This window comes from Lactuca serriola, chromosome 6 (assembly GCF_051521515.1).
Source record: "Lactuca serriola cultivar US96UC23 chromosome 6, Lser_US96UC23_V15, whole genome shotgun sequence".
In the NCBI taxonomy this organism is placed as follows: Eukaryota; Viridiplantae; Streptophyta; class Magnoliopsida; order Asterales; family Asteraceae; genus Lactuca; species Lactuca serriola.
Genome location: NC_136413.1, coordinates 94,527,362 through 94,536,147, shown reverse-complemented (window position 1 = coordinate 94,536,147; position 8,786 = coordinate 94,527,362).

Here is an 8,786-nt window from a genome sequence, read left to right as displayed (position 1 = left end):
GAAATTTGTAAAATGTAATTGACATTTAATGATAAATAAAAGATGTTAGTTGTGAGTAAAGTGTTGCTATCTCTTGTCAATCGTTTACTATTATTTCTTTTTGCATGTTTTGACTTCTAGAATAATTATGTTATGGTTTATATCATATTATTCAAACTCTCCACAATTGGTCATATGTTGGAAGTAGATATGAATCAAGACTGTCATGGGTTGGCTTGTAGAGGTCTAAGATGTTAGACAAAGCGGGGCTACAATAATCATGAGTGCTCATAAGCTCTGAGTATTGGATTCAACCTACGCTCACTGATATCACTTCATGGAATTTATCTCGAGTGATCGTGAGACGGTAATATCATATAAGTCTTCAAACCTAGAGATATGATTTGTTGCCTATTAGTTGGTTATGCATTGATTGCACGAAAACGCATTGGTAACTCGATGTTATAAAATGTGCCTTTGTGTGTAATTTAACAAGTAGTAGAGCAAACATATGAGTCGAAGTTTACCTATTCCTTCTAGGATTAGAAGCGATATGTGGAACCCTCGATGATTTTGTTTTGACCTATGTACCGGGCTCGGTTAGAACTAAATTGATGTGTTCAGTTAAGTTCTATGTCAAACAAATTGGAAATCGGGAAACAAATGCTAGACAATAAGCAAGACCATGTTCCATGTATTTGTACGGCTGATATCTAGAACAGAGGATTATATGATCACTTATCTAAAATCACATTTCATAATTCAACAAAGTTTTAAGAGCTATGATTGCTGATTGGTTCCTGAAGTTATACTTGCAACTATAGTTATTAGACTTATCCAAGTAGGAGATTGTTGAATATAGTGTCTAAGTCCATAACTATATTTGGTATGTACTTGACCCGACCTGGCATGGTCCATTTGGGTTGCACTTCACCCGAACAATTTACGAATAATCTTTTGAGAATAGTATAAGTTATGATTTATTAATATATATTATAAGTTCTAATATATTAATATAAAATCATATTATTTAATTAGTCTTCATCTATAATTAATCTAGAATTAATTTAGAGATCAAAAGTATGACTAATTAAATCTGGGCTCTTGTATTTATATAGTTTGGGCTAATGCTTATTTGGAAAGGGCTAGGCTTGCATGGAAAGTCCATGGATACTCCATGGAGCTTTAACCCATGTATCTCATGGAAATGAAAAGACATGGGTATTAGGGTTTACATGGATGTAACCCTAATCCACCACACTATATAAAGGAGGCTTTAGTTCTTAAAATCACACTAGTTGTGGTGAGTATACTAAGAGGGTCGATTTCAAGAAAGGTTGTGACTATTCTGTCAAGTTTCCAAGTTTGTGCTGATTTGTGACTTCCATTTGATACATCCACACTATTGGTGCTAGGCTCTCAAACTCCAAGCAATCAACTACAACTACAAGGTAAGTAATTCTACTAGCTTTATTTGATTCAAGTTCCCCATGCCATGCTAGTTAGGATAAGAACCTTGGAAAAAATAATTATTTGCATGTATCTTAGTCAAACATAGATCCAAGGTTTCTAGGCTTGCATGTACACCATAGGAGTGTTAGAATGCTTAAAATCCATCACATTCACTCTGAAAGGACATTTCTAGGGCCCAACTTGCCCTGCTTCCTTAATCGTATCACCCCTTTTCCATAGGGATAACTTTAGGAGAACAAAGTTGCCGACCTGGAACTCTAGCTCAGAACGCCTTCGATCTGCATAACTCTTCTGACAACTCTAGGACGTCAGCAACCTCTGTTTAACCTGCTGGATTTGCTCTATCGTCTTGAGTACTATCTTGGTGCTCCCTATCACTCTTTGTCTGACCTCCCCCCAACAGATTAGAGTCCGATATCTCCTCTTATATAAAAGCTCAAAGGGATGTATCCCAATGCTGGAGTGATGGTTGTTGTTGTATGAAAACTCAGCCCAGGGAAGATAGGAATACCAACTCCCATCAAAGTCCATAACACAAGCGCGTAGCATATCCTCGAACGTCTGAATCGTTCGCTCACTTTGCTTGTCTATGTGTGGATGGTACGCGGTGATAAAATGTAGTTGGGTACCCAACTCATCATGAAATTTCTTCCATAACATGGAAGTAAAACGCACATCACGATCTGACACTATTGATGTCGGCACCCCATGTCGAGCCATCACCTCTCGAACGTAGACCTCAGCCAGTTTCTCTGCAAAATATTTCTCACTTATAGCCAGGAAGTGAGCACTCTTTTTCAATCGGTATACAATCACCCAAATCATATCGACACCCCTCACACTCCTTGGCAATTTTGTAATAAAATCCATGGAGATTTGTTCCCACTTCCATAGGGGAATCTCCAGAGGGTGCAATTGGCCATGAGGACACTGGTGCTCTTCCTTGACCTTGCGACATGTCAAACATCTCTCAACAATCCATGCCATATCTCTCTTCATACAGGGCCACCAATAATCATTTTTCAAATCCAAATACATTTTAATGGACCCAGAATGGATTGAAAACATCGACTTATGGGCCTCCTCCATCAAAATCTGTCAGGCTCCACCCGTATATGGCACCCATATCCGCCCATGAAAGGTCATAAGTCCCCGCCTATCCGTCTCAAACTCCAAAATCTGCCTGATCACCCACTCACTCTTGCGGTTCTCAGGTCTCATAGCAACCACTTGGGCCTATCGGATGGCATCTAAGATTGGAGTCATCACCGTCATTCGCATACATACATCTCAATTCGGAGCACTCGCTGCTCTACGACTTAGGGCATCAGCTACCACATTAGCTTTGCCTAGATGATACAAGATCTCACAATCATAGTCCTTCACTACATCCAACCATCTCCTTTGTCTCATATTCAAGTTGGGCGGATCCATAAGGTACCTCAGGCTCTTATGGTACGTGTATATGGTACATCGGACACCATAGAGATATTGGCGCCAAATCTTACAGGCGAATACCACCGCCCCCAGCTCCAAATCATGGTTGGGATATCTCGTTTTATGAGGCTTCAGCTGCCTCGATGCATATGATATCATGTGCCCCCTCTGCATCAACACAACGCCCAATCCCACTATGGATGCATCACTATACTACGAAGTCATCCACTCCTTCCGGGAGGGCTAACACTGGAGCCTTGCACAACCTATGGTGCAGAGTCTCGAATGATGCCTACTGTTCAGGCCCCCAAGCAAAAACAACACCCTTCCTGGTCAATTTGGTGAGTGGGACAACAATCTTGGAGAAATCCATGATAAATCTCCAATAATAACCTGCCAAGCTAAGAAAACTTATGATATCGGACGGGGATCTCAGTACCTCCCACTGCATAACTGCCTCAATCTTGGCCGGGTCGACCAAAATTTCGTTTTGATTAACGATATGTCCCATGAACAGGACCTCCCATAACCAGAAATCACACTCAAAGAATTTGTCATAAAGCCTCTCCCTCCTCAACACTCCAAGAATCTCACGAAGATGTTCCTCGTGTTGTTCCCTAGATTTTGAGTATACCAAAATATCGTCAATGAACACGATCACCGACCCATCCAACATGGGCCTACACATCTAGTTCATGAGGTCTATGAACGTTGCCGGTACGTTGGTGAGCCCGAAAGGCATCACCACAAACTCGTAATGTCCATAACGAGTCTGAAAGGCCGTCTTCTGAATATCCTCCTCGTGGACCATCATCTGATGATATCCAGATCTCAAATCAATCTTGGAAAACCAAGACGCCCCCACCAACTGATCAAATAAGTTGTTGATTCTCAGAAATGGATAGTGGTTCTTAACTGTCAACTTGTTCAACTCCCGGTAGTCGATGAATATCTGGTGTGAACCATCCTTCTTCTTGACAAAAAGGATCGGCGCTCCCCACGGCGAACTACTTGGAAAAATATATCCTTTCCCCAACAACTCTTGAAGTTACGAAGATAACTCCTGCATCTTGGGTGGCGCAAGACGATATGGTGCCTTGGCAATAGGCGCCGCTCTCGAAATCAGATCAATTCAAAACTCCACCTACCGCTCAGGAGACACACCCGGCAAATCCTCGGGAAAAACATTCGGGAAATCATGTACTACTGGAACCTCAGAAACAGAAGCCCGCCTCTCCTTGGCAACTGGAGTATCCACTACATAAGCTAAGAAGCCCATGCATCCATGTTGCAGACTTTGTCTTGTCCTGGTAGCAGAGCAGAAACCTAATCCCGATCTAGTTCCCTCGTCATAGATAGTGAGTACTCCCCCACTAGGGTCTCTGATCGTCACCATCTAACGATCGCAATAAATCACTGCTCCAAATCGACTCAACCAATCCATGCCCACTATAACGCAGACATCCCCTATCGCTATCGACACTAGATCGATCGAAAAATCGACACCAAAAATCTCCAAAACATAATCCCAAAATACATCGGTAGCAGAAACAGCATGCTCGTTGGTTATAGAAACCCTCAATGGTCGACTCAAAGCCTCGCACCTAACGCTAAAGCAACGGCTAAAGGATAAAGACACAAAGAATCGAATCGCACCCGAGTCAAACAGCACTAAGGCATGCACATAATTCACAAGGAAAGTATCTATGTGAAGTAAAATATAAGCATAAACGAGTCATAATTACAAAATTAATAAAGAAATACATACTAGCAACAACGTCAGGTGATGCGTGGACCACCTCCGCGGTCAGCTGGAAGTCTCTCCAACTAGCTCTCGGAGCCTCGGCCTCCACTGGTCATCCCTTGGTAATACGAAAAGTAGCAAGGGCAGGGGTCTGGGCCGATCCCTTAGTGAGCTATGGACACTCGGCCTTCTTATGGCCAATTTGGTTGCACTAAAAGCAAACCAAAATTCTCTTGGGGAAATCCTTCGCCATGTGCCTCTCCTTGCTGCATTTAAAATAGATCCCTGATTGGAAAGATCCCTTATGACTCTTACCGCACTTGCCGCAAGTGCGGCCCTTCTGGCCTCCAACCCTAGAATCAGCAGGCTTAGGCCGCTTAGCCACAGGTTGCGACTGTACTGGCCTCCTGTCTCTCTCCTGAGACTACCTCTCCTCTCTCGTCCGGGTCTGCAACTCTATCTCCCTCCTCCTGGTATTGGTTTGCAGCTCCGCCAATGTCTGATATGATGAGCTGGCCATGAACTCTCAAATTTCCCTACTTAGAAAGCTTAAGTACCGACTCACCCGTGCCTGCTTCGTAGACACGTGCTCAGGGAAAAATAATGCCCTCTCATGAAACATCCTCGTAATCTTCGTCATTGTCTCTATCTTCTGCTTAAAAGACAAAAACTCATGGGCCAATTGTTCCCTCTCCACCTGGGGAACAAACTCATCTCGAAATAGTTGGGTGAACCTCTCCCAAGACACTGCAGCATGCTCTGCAGGAGAATAGTCAGTCGTCACAAACTTCCACCAGTCCTTCGCTCCCAAGCGAAGCTGGTTCAACACAAATCGAACCTTCAGGTTCTCAGGACATGAACAGGTATAGAAACATCCCTCGACATCATAGATCCATGTTATCGCATCTATCGGGTCTTGGGTCCCGTCCAACTATGGTGGCTTCGTGTTGCTAAACTCTTAGAACATCAACGAATCACCCCCTGAGGTCTCGCAGCTGCAAGGGTTGCGGCAACCTTAGTGACGGCCGCATAGCGCTCATCAAAAGTCTCAATTAATGTGGTCTTAATAGACCCGAACATCTCTGGAATGGCCTCTCTGATAGCTAAGGCCACCTCATCGGCAATGATCCTGCGGATCTCTGCATCACTAGCACTCGACCTCTCAGGGTCGCTAGAGCCTAGACATCGAGTAACCACCATAGTCTTTTTCCGGAACACAAACACATAAATCATCAGAAATAGGCTAAAGCACACACACACACATTTACACACCCCTACATGTTCCTTAGTACCCTAAGATTCTTACTTGAGTGGCGTACGTATCCAATGCTTTCAGTATTACGGGCCCAACACTACCTTCCACACCAACCCGTATTTGTCCCAAGTCCTCCTCTTAGGAACCTAATTCACAGGTAATCTATCCCTCATGGATATCTTACTACTCTCTCAATAGACTTCTCAAGATGAAAATCTAGGTACCCCCCTAGATTATTCTCCCACTCTAATCTGTCTCTTAAAGATTTATACCATGTACAACTGTGCAACACAGAGAAATTGGCAAAATATTGTCGATCAAGAAATGACCTCCTAGGCTAAGGCATCATGAATCACGCAACTCTAGCTCAAAATCCAGGAAATAACTATCCTACCATCTATCATGTAGTTCTAATAGCTCAAGAGTAACTCATCTCATAATATAAGCAAGTAAGGGTATTTTGGGAAATCACCGCTCGTGCTCTGGCTGATTGTACACACTGCTTCGTCTCATTTCCTCTTAAAATCATTTGCTCATTTAGAAATCATTTCTTTTTGAAAAATTCCTCAAATCCTCAGTTTGAGTCCAAACATACTCGAGGGTACATCTGAATCCCTCAAACCAAGGCTCTGATACCAACTTGTAACACTCTAAATTTTCAAACAAATTTTTTTCTTTTTAAAAGTTTCACACAAAACATAGTTTAACATTTCTCATGCCAAATTTGTTATTTTCCCAAACACAAAACATCATGAATTGTTTGTCAAATATCCCAGAATCCACAAAAACACAAATCATCAAGTTGGTGTGTACAATCATGTCGGCGCCTTCCCGTGATCCCGAGATGTACCTAAAACACATTTTACACAAACACTTTAAGCATGAAGCTTAATGAGTTCCCCAAAATACCACATACACAAATAATAAGCCTCTCATGAATATATCTCGATAAGGACCTCCAGTCATGTGTCTCAGTGAAGACCCTCCGGTCTCACGTCTCGGTATGGACCCTACGGTCATAGCTCAAAACATACACATAATAATATCACAGCATAAGTCACAAAGACAGATTGCATAATAACACATAAATCAACATAAGCAAATAAGACCCTCTGGTCAACAACAAAGATAAGACCCTCCGGTCAATAACATGAATAAGACCCTCGGTCACACATAAATTACCACACAGGTAAGTATAGTGAGAAGACTCACCTCGCAAGTAAAGTAAATAAATCATGTACCCGAACTGTTGGTCTAGTCTCCGCCTAACATATGTCACATATACCACTAGTTAATAATTGACATGAACAACCCCTAAAATGTTAGACCAAGTCCTCTACTAAATCTCGGGAGGATAAAAGACCAATTTGCCCCTTAAAAGTCCACATCTTGACTAAAACCCTAAAAGTCAAAGAAATTCAACACCCAGCGCATACGGTGGGCATACATCCCTCTACGTTGGGCGTACAGCCAGCCATGCATGCATCGAGGTGGCTCAGCGCTACGTGGCGCGTAGTTGAGAGTATGTACGTCATACTCCCCATATTTCCTTTTTCACTCTTTTTGTCTTAATCCGTTAAGACAATTGCTAACACTACAGATCTGGGCTGAATAAGGTCCATTACTCCATAAATTTGGTGACTTTAAGCGTTAGCAAGGCTAGACAAGTCGAAAACCCATACACTCTAATCCTTTACTCACAAAGGTCCACATATCTCATGCATGGAGAGATCTTGACAACCAAGATCTCATTTTTATGAACCCAAACGTCTAAAAACACCTAAAAGGACAGAAGCTATGCTCTGAAGTTCATCAAACTCATAAAGCTTCAAGCTTGGGACATCAAACCCTAGAAATGGACCAAAACATCAACTATTCAAAACCATGAGAAAGTTTCAAGCTTGATACCTCTGGATGATGCACCAACCACAGAAAAGCTTAGATCCAAGAGCTTGGACACTAAATCTCTTTCCTTCAAGGTTCCTTCTTCACAAAATAACTTCACAAGAACACTCAATAAGACACAAATACTCACACAAGTTATGGAAATGAGATTTAGGGTTTGAGGGGAGTTGGAGGCTAGAAATAGTAGCTGGATATGAGGCCATCATGGTCCTTAAATAAAGACACACAAGACTATTAGGGTTTACACTCTAAGCCAAGTACGCCCATCGTACTAGGTGGCCTCCGCATCCATGATACACACATAAGTACACTGAGCGTACACATGCGTACGCCCCACGTACTCCTTTGCCACCTTTTTCTCAATTAAGGGATAGTTTTGAAAAATGCTATAAAGTTAGGGTCATCAAAACATATCTTATCTCGGGATGTTACAATTTTAAGACGGTAATATCTTCTAATCTTAAATTAGAGATATACAACTCATAGTTTACAAGTCAATCATGCATTGGTTTGCTCAAATGCATCTCGTAACTGGGTTTTATAAAGGGTTATCCCATGTGTGATTTGATATGTAAATTGTATGACTATATAGTCAATGTAATTAGTTCCTTTTACCTGAATAAGGAAAATAGATATATGTGGGCCCTTGGTGATTTGAGTTGATCTATGAAAACCAGGCGCCTGGTCCGGACTGAATTGATGTATGCAATTTTGTAGTCTAAATTGATATAATTCGGGAAACAAATAAATGAACATACGGTAGATCATTTAATCCCTGAATCTATTCATATAATATCTTATAGAATGAAGGAATAAATGATCACTCATCTTAGGGCCAACATTTTTTAATTGAATCAAAGTTCGGAAGTGGCTTTGGAAAGCACTCTTTGCTGTTTAGTTTAATGTATATACTTGCAATTGTAGTTACAGACTTATCTAAGTGGGAGACTGTTGTATTATGGTGTCTAAGCCAGTAACTAAATTGGTATATTC